We start from the raw sequence: 11809 nt of genomic DNA, 5'->3' as shown, positions 1-11809 counted from the left end.
CCTGGAAGGATCCACGCTGGTTCACGTGGCCAGAGCACAGAGTGATGTCATGCTCTGCTTTATCGTGCCTGGTATGTGCCGCCATACATCTGTAGCATGTTTTATTACCCAGGTGTTCCAAAAAAAAAAACTCCACCTTCAGCTGTTAAAATGGACATTTCAATAATGTTTCACATGCTTGTCTGTGACAAACTGATGTACAGTTTTTTTTGTATACTGAACAATAATATAAACTCCCATATTTCATGAGCTGAACTCAAAGATCTAAGAGCTTCCTTGAGATGGTTTCTGACAGTTTGTGCAGAAGTTCCTTGGTTATGCAAAGCGATTGTTGCAGGTCCCAGACAATCATGAAGGTGGAAGCTGCTGGAAGTGGAGGTCCTGGGCTGGTGTGGCTACACATGCTCTGCGGTTGCGAGGCCAGTTCAGTGGGCTGCCAAATTCTCAGAAACACCTTTGGAGATGGGTCATGGCACAGAAATAAACATTATTTTCACAGGCACAACCTCTGGTGGACATTCTTGCAGTCAGCATGACGATTGCGCCCTTGGTCAAAGCGTGCACCATCTGTGACCTCATGCTGTGTGATAAAACTGCACATTTTAGTGTGTCCTTCCTTTTATTGTGGCCAGCTTAAGACGTCCAATCAACATCTTGATTGCACTTCCTTTATTTAATTTATATAAACTTTGAGCTTTATATTCAATGATTTTTATTTACCAGCTGTATTTTTAATACGCTATGAGAGAAGGGATATGCTGATCTTCTTCTGTGATGATGTTTTGTTTTGTTGTGTCTCTTTAGGACACAATCTGGCTGAGGTGGTCTCCGTTCAGGCCTATTTGTGCTCTAAAACCTCAGTCCTCACCTGGGTCGGTGGAGCCTCGCTGGAATATGTTCATGATGATGCTCAGGTAAGGAAGACATGATCCAGCTCAAGTGTTTTTACTTTATGTACCTGGATGAGGCTTTACATCAAAGGCTTGCGTTGTTTCTAAAAACTGGGGAGGTTGATAATATTTTAAAACCTTAAACATGGCTCTTTATTTTGGCTTTTTATGGAGAGCTCATTAATTTAATTATATTTAATCATATTTAATCATTATTTATTGTACTTATTTGCCTCCAAGTATGTTTGGCATTTTTCCCCTTTATAAAGTCCGTATATTCCTTTTTAAAGTCTTCATATAAGCCCTTTATAAATAATTTAAAAAGAATCATGTTTATTTAGGCTTTTTTTCTTTTACTATCATTTTAGATATTTTAGTATATATTGTTTTATACATATCAGAATTGCTTCTATTCACATTTTTACTCCTCCTTTTATAGATTTCCTTTTTAATTTTCTTTAAAAAAAAATTTTTTTTTACCATTTTACAATATTTCCTTGCTTTTTTCATTCAACTGTTGATGTGTATGTCCATTGTAATGTAGTTTATTTCATTAACACATAATTCTTTTTTGCCTCTTTGAATGTGTGTATGCATGGACACATATGTGCAGATGTGTGTGTGTTAGCAGATATTCTTCCTTTAAATGTTTTATCAATTGTTTGCGAATCACCTTTTGTGGAATTCTATTGTCTAAAATGTGTCATTTAAGTTGATTAATTACCTAAAGCTGGACTGTGGATTAGTGCTTATGGAGTATAACACAATAGGAAAATGTCTGATCTGTTTATTCATTGTAGAATTTGTAAAACTAAAGTTCTGTATATTTTTTCCGAGAAAGTATGTAATTCTATTTCACACAAGGATGAATATCAGTGTAGTTGACTGTTTACAACCAGATTAGTCTTGTCTTCACACCAGACCACAAATCATCTCTAAAGACAAAAGAAAAACCAAGAAAATATTGCTTGATAAAAGAATGAAGTTATTTTGAGGCCAGAAATGGAAAATCCTTTTCTCCCCTGAAGCGATAAATGAAAAACAAATATGCTTGGTTGAGATTGGAAATATTTCTGAATGATTTCCTCCCCAGTTAGAAGAGAATCCAAAAAGCAGTTGTTGGACTCAGTCTGCATGATTCTTCAGTTATATCTGACGGTATCTAATTTACTCTCAGGACCTGGCAGAGCACCTGGTTGTACATGGACACTGCCTGAGCTCCGGAGATCACAAAGAGCTGAGCAGCCTCTTCAACCTGGGTCAGAAGGGCTCTCGCTGGGCGATGGATCGCCGCGTGGCCCTGGCCATGGCCAACCTGGACATCCCACAAACCTGGAATGTGCTGGGGAGCCGCAGTGGAGACGGTGAGAGCTGGACAGTTTTTTGTTGTTGAATGAGCGTCCCTGCACAGACAAGCGGCTCAAAGGCATTTGTAATTTGTAAAAATGCATTCTTTTATTATGTAATGTTATACTCTGATGTGCAACGGGGTCCATTTTATTGGATTGAGCTGCTGAGCACAAAGGCACAATTTGAGATGGATTTTTCTGTAATTTTCCTCTTCACATGTTCATCCTACAGCAACAGAAAGTAGAAAGAGGACAGTCATTGTGTAGAAGTGCAGCTCGCAGCCTTTGTTGATATATTTATGGCTTGGTATTGTACATGAAACTTCAGAACAGCACTTTGCAAAGAGAGTGAACTCTTCAACCCTGCTACCCCTCCTTCTCCTCTACCATCATTCCCATTTTCCATGCTCACCGAGCTGAAATCGGAAGTGAACACGGTCACATGTCTGCTCCTGTTGAATTCATCAAAGCCAATTAAGCCGCATGTAATGTGGTTAATAGAGCCTTTCCATCTGGAAGTGGCCTGAGGCAGAGCTCAATAAATCTGTGTGTTTACGTGGGTATGTGTGTGCATGTCTTTGAGTGTGTGTGTGTGATTGTGTGTATGTACATTCTGGGTGTGTGCTGACCACAATGTTTACGAGATGCCACCATCTGTTTGTGTGATCCGAGTGTTCGTGTAGGGCCACCTACATAAATAACAAACTAGATTTCGTCGTAATACAGTTATGGCAGTCTGTTTCATTGTAACGTCTCCTGCTAAAAGTCTGCAGTTAATCTGATAAGACTGCTCATGACATCACTCCAATACTGATGCACACGGCTCAATTATCAATTGTCAAGTCTATTTCAGTTGTCTCTGTTTGCTCACAGTGCAACTGGCACTGTTACAAACACTGGGAAGAATTTTTAAGAATCTCTGACATATGACTGTAAATCTGTTCATTTGCAAAACATTTCTTTAATGAAGTTGTCCTGTAGTAATAACATTTATGTCCCAGCAACAGCTGAAACCCAGAGGCATCTTGTTTCCTGGCCGTTCCATTTCTGGATGCTTGATATTCCAGAAACGCAGGCCGGTTATTCAAATTCACTCCCATTAAAAAAAAAAAAATTCTGATTAGATTTTCATGGTCGGAGATCACCGTCATCATAAGCTTGAACTGCAATGTCCCACAAAGGCTTTCTGTTTATCACATCAAACTTAACACCACTCAAATGGATGACTCATTATAACTAACGAACAAATAGACTTTACTGCATATCTTTATATTAACGTCCATGAATACGTTCCAATACACACTGACACCAAATGTAGCTTCTCTGGTCAGCTAAGGGGCACAGTTCTTGAGATTAATGTAATTTCTTTTAAAAGAGAAATTAAGTCGTTCAGAATTGTTGAAAAAGTTTGCTAAGTAAAAGTAGAAGGAAGCCTGGAGCGTCTTTTAAAACACAACACAGTGTTTCTGTGAATCTTCATTTTCCTCTTTGATTATTCTTCTACTCTTTGCAAAAATCTTAAATCTTAGTATGTTACATATGACTGAACAATGCTGGAGCTCCACTGTCACCCTCAAATCTTTAGTATTCCTCATTTGGTGCCTTCTGACTTTATGAAATGCCACCTTATTTTTTAGTAAAAAGTCTTTTGAAAGTTTGTTTCACACGGAATTGTGCACAGGTGATTCATTCATTGCTAATCTAGTCCACTAAGAAATACAGAAACATTTTTACTGCTTGAGTTTCTCTGGTAATGATTTGTGCTTTTGGTGTTTATAGATAATAACTCTGTATTAGTAGAAGTACCCAGTGTAAAACCGGATCTACTTAAGATTCACTATCATTTTCTTTTTAGTTGCATTTGTCAAATTCATTTAAAAAACACCACTGTAAATCTCAAAGGCATTCTTACTCAAAGCATTTGCTTCTTTTATTGTGTGTCAGTCGGGACAAACGAGGCTCCTTTGACATGGAAATGAATTTATTATATGAGAACGTGTTAATGAAAGCCGTCTCACAGGATTTATTATTCAGCTTAATGTGACTCATGATTGCAGATGTCTTTGTAATTGTCATCAGTCTCAGTTGAAGCTGAATTGGTTACAAATATAAGCAATTTTTAGAGTGACATGGAAGAAAAAATATAATAACGGTACAGTTAAATTAACATTCTGTTTTGTTTACGTTAATAAGTGGTTTCATTGATTTCTTTCAAGTTGTCCCCATGACTGAAGACTAAACTGTTCTGGGTGCCTTTATAATCTCAGTATAATCATATTATAAGTCTGAAAGAAATCACCAGGAGTGGCATTTTCTTAAAAGATTCTATTTTCTTTTGTTGCAAGTAAAGCTTTTTTCCAGTAATTCCATTTTGATGTTTGAAAGATGCTGTTTGTTGTAAGGAGCTGTTTGCTGGTGATTGAAATCATGCAGAACAGTTAGCTGATTACAGATCATGTAATCTGCCACACTAAGTGGCAGAGGCAGAAAGAAGAACCCGTCACTATTGTGTTAAAAGCCTATTATTGCTCCAAAGTAGGTCAGTGGAGCGCAGGGATCCAGGGCTGTGCAAGAAAATAAATCCATGACTGACAGTTTGTGCTGTTCGCATCATTAGAGGTCATGAAGGCAAGACTCTTGATTTATTAGTTGCCTCCTGTTTTTGGTTACATTTCACTGCATTCGCTTGTGAGAGTGTTATTGACGGAGGGGTTTTTTTTCCCTCTCCTATTCAGAGCACAGTCCCAGAGAGTCTCCCCTCCACCTGGCCGTGCGATGGGGCCTGTGTCGGCTTGCAGAGCTGCTGCTCTGCCAGCCGGGTGGTTTGATGGCTGTCAGTTTGCCAAACGAAGACGGAATCACACCGCTGCAGTTGGCACAGGCGTCGGGCAACTCTGAGCTCCTGGAGCTGCTCTCACAGTAAGCTCATAAGCTCCGACGGGGCGTTTCGAGGAGAAACACTGGAGACTGAATCCCTGTTTTACTGTAATATTATACATCGGGTGTAGAGGGTCTCTTCACAGAAAAGTAAGCTATAGCATTCCTTCACAGTGCAAACTGGGTTTAAGATAACTATTAACCCAGATTTCAGTGTCAAATACTTTAAATATGCTGGTCAGGGTGCTTTTTATGAACATATAAAATGCTAAACACCTGTTAGAGTGACCTCAGGCCAATAAATCAACTATGGTACAGTCTGGATCCATAAATCTGGAGTACAGTTTCACAATTCTGTTTATCTGTCCTGAACCCTCATCGGCGTTGAATTGCAGTACAATAGGACCAGTCTGAATAATCCCGTAGAAAAGTCTTTCTGTGCAATATTAAAAGCAGCAATTCCTGAAATCTGTGATCCTGATGCCTCGTGTGGGGATGCAGCCCCCCGAATCCTCTCGCCACCCCTCCAGCAGGGCTATCCCAGGTGTGGGCAGACCGGTCCCGCCTTCTGAGGTTCTGTCACGACACCAGGAACCTGACGCTGACCGTCCGTCAAAACCTGAGGTGGAGCTCAGAGGAGAGCCGCCACGCTGACATCCTGCTCCTCAGAGGGCGACTCCGAGACGAGGCCTTCCTCAGAGAGGTGAGCTTCAGGTTTACCTGGGGGCAACGGTCATCCTTTTTATCTTATTGACCTCTCCATGTGCCCCCTGATTGTTGTTAGTCGTACGTGAGGTCAGTTAATGTGTAAAATAGCCACCCATCGTTATATAATAAAACAGATAAAACATAAACTCTAGAATAAAAAAACTTAAGACTCGACATCTAATGTGTCCTTGATTTGATTTGGAGAATATCTCTGTGTCTTTGTCACTGTAAAAACAAAAGAACTGAAGTGTGACAATGTGTGATACTTCACTATGCTAAAGTAGTGGAATTGTGTGAAATAATGGTAAACGTTAAATAGATCAAATACTGCCCTGAAAAAATCTGATATCAAAGAAAAACAGGTTTGGAGACATTCCTGTCAAAAAGCAAAAAATATATACATAAAGATGCACACACACCGACGTGTGATGTTACTTTTCACTTACAATTCCCCATGTCGCTCTCAGATCAGATCCCTGAGGAGGGAAAGGGTGGAGACCATCTTAGGGAAGGAAGAGCTGGTGGACGATCCCGAAGACAACGGTATCTTACGTGTCCTCATCTCCTCAGTTCTGTGGTGTGTGTGTGTGTGTGTGTGTGGGGGGGGGGGGTTCCTTTTCCCCCTTTTTTTAGTAAACCTTTAAGACTAAAATGTTCTTTTTAGTGTAGCAATCATTTGCCTTGTTTGATGTCTTACAGTACTTTCTTGAAAGCAGACAGAAACAGGCTGCCCTCCAGTGTGCATGCATGAGTACTGCATGCAGGGAAAGTACAGTGCCCACATGAAAGAAGTTGTTAGATAAATGAGAAAATAAATTGCAATATTTTTTACAGATTGTGGACACATTTGTTCCAGGTTTTTGGGGGGTTTTTTTTCAACAGGAGGAATTTCCTGTGTAACAAATGCATTTGATAAGATCTGGTTCTCAAGTTTACAAGTTATGTGTTTTTAGACTGTGTGACTAAACCAGAGAGCCAGAAAAAGCCCATACACGCACAGAGAGAACATGGAAACTCCACAGAGAAAGGCCCTTGACTCCAGACTAGCACCCTGTTGTGAGGCGAGAAGAGGATAACCACTCCATCAGTGTCCGGCCCCATATTACACACGTTCAAGTCCGTCAGATAGCTGTTAACAACCTGCTGGGGGTGCTAGAAGAAAACGTTACAGTTCAGATGAATCACCACTCAATGCTGCTTCAGAGCATTAAAGAATCTGAATTTTACCATGGTACAATTGTATTTCAGATATATCATTAATGTACCAACATGCCTTTCTGAAGCCACACCACTGGCCTTTAAGTGAACTACATAATGCAAACTGTTGCTTCTTCTCTCTTTTTTTACGCTTCAAAGTTCATTGGCTTTTTTTTAAAGCATCATCACAGTGAACTAAATTCAAAACAGCAAACGTGTTATGTTGTGTCACATGTAGTGAATGAATAAGATAATCGGATGTGCTTTGCTTTATTTTATATCCTCTCCTTACCATTTGCCATTATTTCCTTTTACTTTCAGCTTAGATTAGTTTTGTCTCTCACTTTCTCACCCTGCTTGTCTCTCCATTGCCAGTTGCCACCACTTTCATCCCCTATATTTCCCACTTTTACATCTTCACATGACTTCAGGCCGCTGATCAAACCACCCAAACACTAATATTGTGTGTTGCTGCTTGTTTCTCATGGGCGATCATATGCCGTGTCGTTTGATCTGGGATGCCTGTTGTAATTAAGTGAAACGAGCGAAGATTAAGCGCACACGACAAAAATCCCCCTAGGTTATGAAAAACAAAGACAAATTGGATTTTACATGGTGTTACAAACTAACAAACATCTGCACCTAATTGAGTCCCTTTTGAAGCTTTATGGCTGCGTCTGAATATGTTTTTACCCCTTTTTTTTAGCACTGTATCCTGACTTAAGTGGAGGAGACCCTGCTGTTGAAGACAATGTAAGTTTATTTTACCTGATAGTTCGAGATTTTCTTGTATTAATAAATGTCCTCAGTGTGTAACACTGGGTACAGATGTGATGAACATATATTACATTTCTCCAATAAATAATCCGAAGAATTTGTATTTAATTAACGTAACTTGATGAGTACAAAAATTGATTTAGTAACCTGCAACAATTCTTGAATTTCTGCCTTTTAAACAATGCATGCTGCTTAATCCATCAAGACCTGCAGTGGCATTACCTTGTTCCTCTCAGGACTGGGATGCCTGGATTGAGTTACCGGTAGATTTTCTTTGGCTGTAGATCTGTCAAATATGTCACGTGAGTGAGTGCTTCTGCTCCTTTTTCCAAAATATCTTCCAATATCTGGCAGGTCTTGACTATTATTGTGTGTTTTTGATGATAGCTCTTGTTACAAATGTCTTAAACGTCCGTGATTGGATGGTCAATCACGAGAGCCAATTTAATAAAAAGTATATGAACTCAAAGCTCTGGGGAGTTTTTGAATTTTCTTGATATTATGGGTATGAGAAGTGAACATGCCACATCACAATGCTGCATCTGAACAACATGTAGAGCCCGAAAAAAAAGACCCATACTCTTCTTGTATTTCCCAAATATATGACAGGTACAAGTATACTGACAAGTTTTTTTGTTTATTGTGTTTGTAAAAAAAAACAAAAAACGTATAACTTGAAAGCAACTTGCATTTCATCTTGAAGTCTTTGTCCCTATTTATCTCCATCTGTAAAAAACAAAACCCAAAAAAACCCAACAACGTAGACTGAGGTACACAGATGCTGAAATACATCCTAACAAAATAAGCGTGTTTTTGATTTGGTGAAAAAAAAGACGAGAAGAAAGTCTAGGCCAGAGCACAATCGCTGCATGCTTCACTTCATGAGTAAAATATTCTCAGTGTTATTACAAGTTGCAGTTTAATACCCTTCACTTCGACTCGGTGAACATCTGCAGCTCGTGGCAAGCTGTGGTCAAGGCCAGAGGGCCGTGGCTGCCCTTCAATACGCCACATTGTGTCGCTCTCATTGTTGAAGTGCTGCTGTTGGCACCTTGCGCACACCAGTGAATGGCTGACTTTGTGCGCGGTCAAATGTGTGTTTCATGTTTTGAGAGGTGTGGTGTGCACATGATTCACTCCTCCAATAGGATCTGTTAAATGCGATACAGATGGTTAACTAATTGAACTTTCTCACACACCTTCGGCACAGGCCAAGCACTTGTGTTTTTGTACTTAGCTGCACTCACCGGTTGTTGTTTTTTTTGTGGTGCGCCTGTAGCTCATAGTGAAAATCTCACAGTTGTTTTCTTGTGTGAAAAAAGGCTCCCAGTTTCTTCGGTGAGGGGTACGAGGAGCCGCTGATGTTCTGCCTGAATGAGGAGGACGAAGAGGACGGCCCTTCTCAGTCTGTCTCTGGTAAATATTACGAATCCTTCAAGACTTCCCTGCAAGCATTGTCACTCTGACAAAAGTCTGTTGTTGAATATGGTTTTAATTTTAGAGCTTGCCGAACCTCATCTATGGATCATACCCCGTGGAGGCTGAAACTGATCATTGTTATTTTGAGTGGTGTTACATTCGTATGGAGTTATCCAAGTAGCTTCCAATCATTAGGCAACTCCAACGGCAGGAAACATTTCCTTTCCTGAACAGAAACTGGAACTCACCTCTAATCCTCGACGTTGGCTGTCTCCCATCCCCGCTGACTGTAGGATCACATTTCAGGCCCCTGACTTAGTTTTGCCCCCCCTTCCCTTCTCTCTGCAGTTTTGGCATTCTTGTCAACTCTGTGTTTACGGTTATTGTGGCACTGAGGAGAAATCGTTTTATATGACATGTTGACAGCACCCTCGTAGCAAATCGTGAGTCACCCTTGTTGGGCAAACAATGAGTCAGGGGAACTGAGCTGAGCTATGGTAACTCCTAACAAGGTGTCTGAAGGTGGCTTCAGGAGGATCTGCCTTCACAGAATGAAGGAGTCAAAAGTGGGAACATCCTGTGGGTTAATAATTGGCTTGTATTGCTTCAGAGTAGACTGATGCCTCAACATAAGAATGCTGTGGTTACAAGTTGAGGCTTCAGGCTTTATAATACTTGGCAATGGACATCTGCAATCTCAACGTCCTGTGGCTGGTGTAGTTTTCCATGCTAGATGCTTTAGCCAGCTACTCCTCTGTATGCATGTATGTTAATGTGAATTTCTATCTGTGTTTGTTGGCTGGTTGAAGGTTTTCATGTTTTCTGCATAGCCTTTGAAGGCTGCTTCCCTGTGACCTCGACTGACCCCTTCAAATGACTTTTTGTGGCTGAATTTGAAGAATTATGGTCTGCAGTTCAGTTTCTCTTCAAGTTTCCCCTTAAATAGTATGTTTGACTGAGAAGACAGTGCAGACTGGAAGTGACTCAGGTTTTGTACATTTTTCCGGGATAACAATGTTCATTTGACCCTTGAAGAATTTAAGTTCTTCATCAGACATTCCTGATCTGTCAAGCAGCGCGAGTGATCGGCAGGTTTTCTGTCTTTCTCCCCACAGTAGCCAAGCTTATATTGTGATTCCACTCTATTTGTTGACACTTGCAATATGGCTGCTTAACTCGGGCTAATGCGTCATCAAATAGACAGACAGAAGTTGTGTAGCCAGAACCTCAGCAGGGAATGAGGAATTTAGAGGGTAGATGTCATGTTCTCTTGTTTTCTTGATGTCATCTTTCTTCTCTTCAGTTCAAATTTTCTGCAACACTACTGGCAAGACTGTGACTATAAATGCAATTCATAAGTAGGCTTTTATTTGTTCACAGCGTGGATACCATATTTTTGATATTTCAAGAAGATGCCTCTTTCTCCTTGGGACTTAATCTGACTATTCCCTCCTCTTTCTCCCCCATCTCTGCCCTCCTTTTGCCCCCAATATCTAAGAACTCCACCCAAAGCACACACTTGCACCCATATACCTACACACACACACACACACACACACACACACACACACACACACACACACACACACACACACACACCACCCCACCCCACCCCACCCTCCCAGGTCAGCATTTTAATGTGAGTTTAGTGAACAAATAGCAAAGGCCACTTCATCCTGAGAGGCTCTGCTCTCCACAGCTGAAGAGAGGAAGGAGGTCATTGTATGTGTATGTCGTTGGTCTGTGCGTGCGTGCGTGAGCGCGTGCATTTAGAAAGAAGAATGCAGCAGGGAAGAGCGTTCTGAAGGGGGCATGGGGTATAGCAAAGTGAAAAAAAAGGGGTGTTTGTGGCTGAATGGGGGTTGCCAGGGCTTTGCTGAATGCAGTTTTCCAGCAGCATTTTGAGATCCCCAGGGAGCGGAGAGGAGATGATGTGTGAGTGAGTGTGCATGTGTTTTGCACGCAAAGCTGGGGAAAAGAGAGACGAGGGGTGGGGGTCAAAAGAAAGAGATTTATGATATGGATCGTTTTGGCTGGGTGACAACAGACGATAAGTTTAACGCCGTGAGCGCCAACAAGAGCCTCCGACCCCGACCGAGGGATCTAATTGGAGAACGGAAAAAAGGATTAAACCTCACACAGACCCCACAAAGGCAGCATTAATGTTCACCGGTACAGTGCCAACACCCCCACCCCCATTTCCCCACACACAGACACACACACACACACACACACACACACACACACACACACACACACATCCACATACAGACACATAGACTCGCACACACACTGCTTTCTACAGTCACGGTGTACCTATTTTCTGTCCATCTTTTTTCCCATTCCTTTATTGATGTGCATTTATAAACCCATGTTTGGCCTCTTTCCACAGTCCCATTGTCTCATGTGTCTAGTAAACCCCATTTGCCACCCCTTTTGCCAAACTTTACTTGAATCTTTGCTGCACCGAATGGGGCACTGTACTCTTGCAGGTTGGCAATGGGATGGTGGGTAGGGGGGGGTCACTGGGGGTGTAAAAACATGTTAGAAGAAAACAGCAGCAGCTCTCACTGCTGTCTCCATGGTGAAGCG

The sequence above is a fragment of the Blennius ocellaris genome (genome assembly GCF_963422515.1).
Source record: "Blennius ocellaris genome assembly, chromosome: 7".
NCBI lineage: Eukaryota > Metazoa > Chordata > Actinopteri > Blenniiformes > Blenniidae > Blennius > Blennius ocellaris.
Note: the sequence above shows the minus strand (reverse complement) of the source record.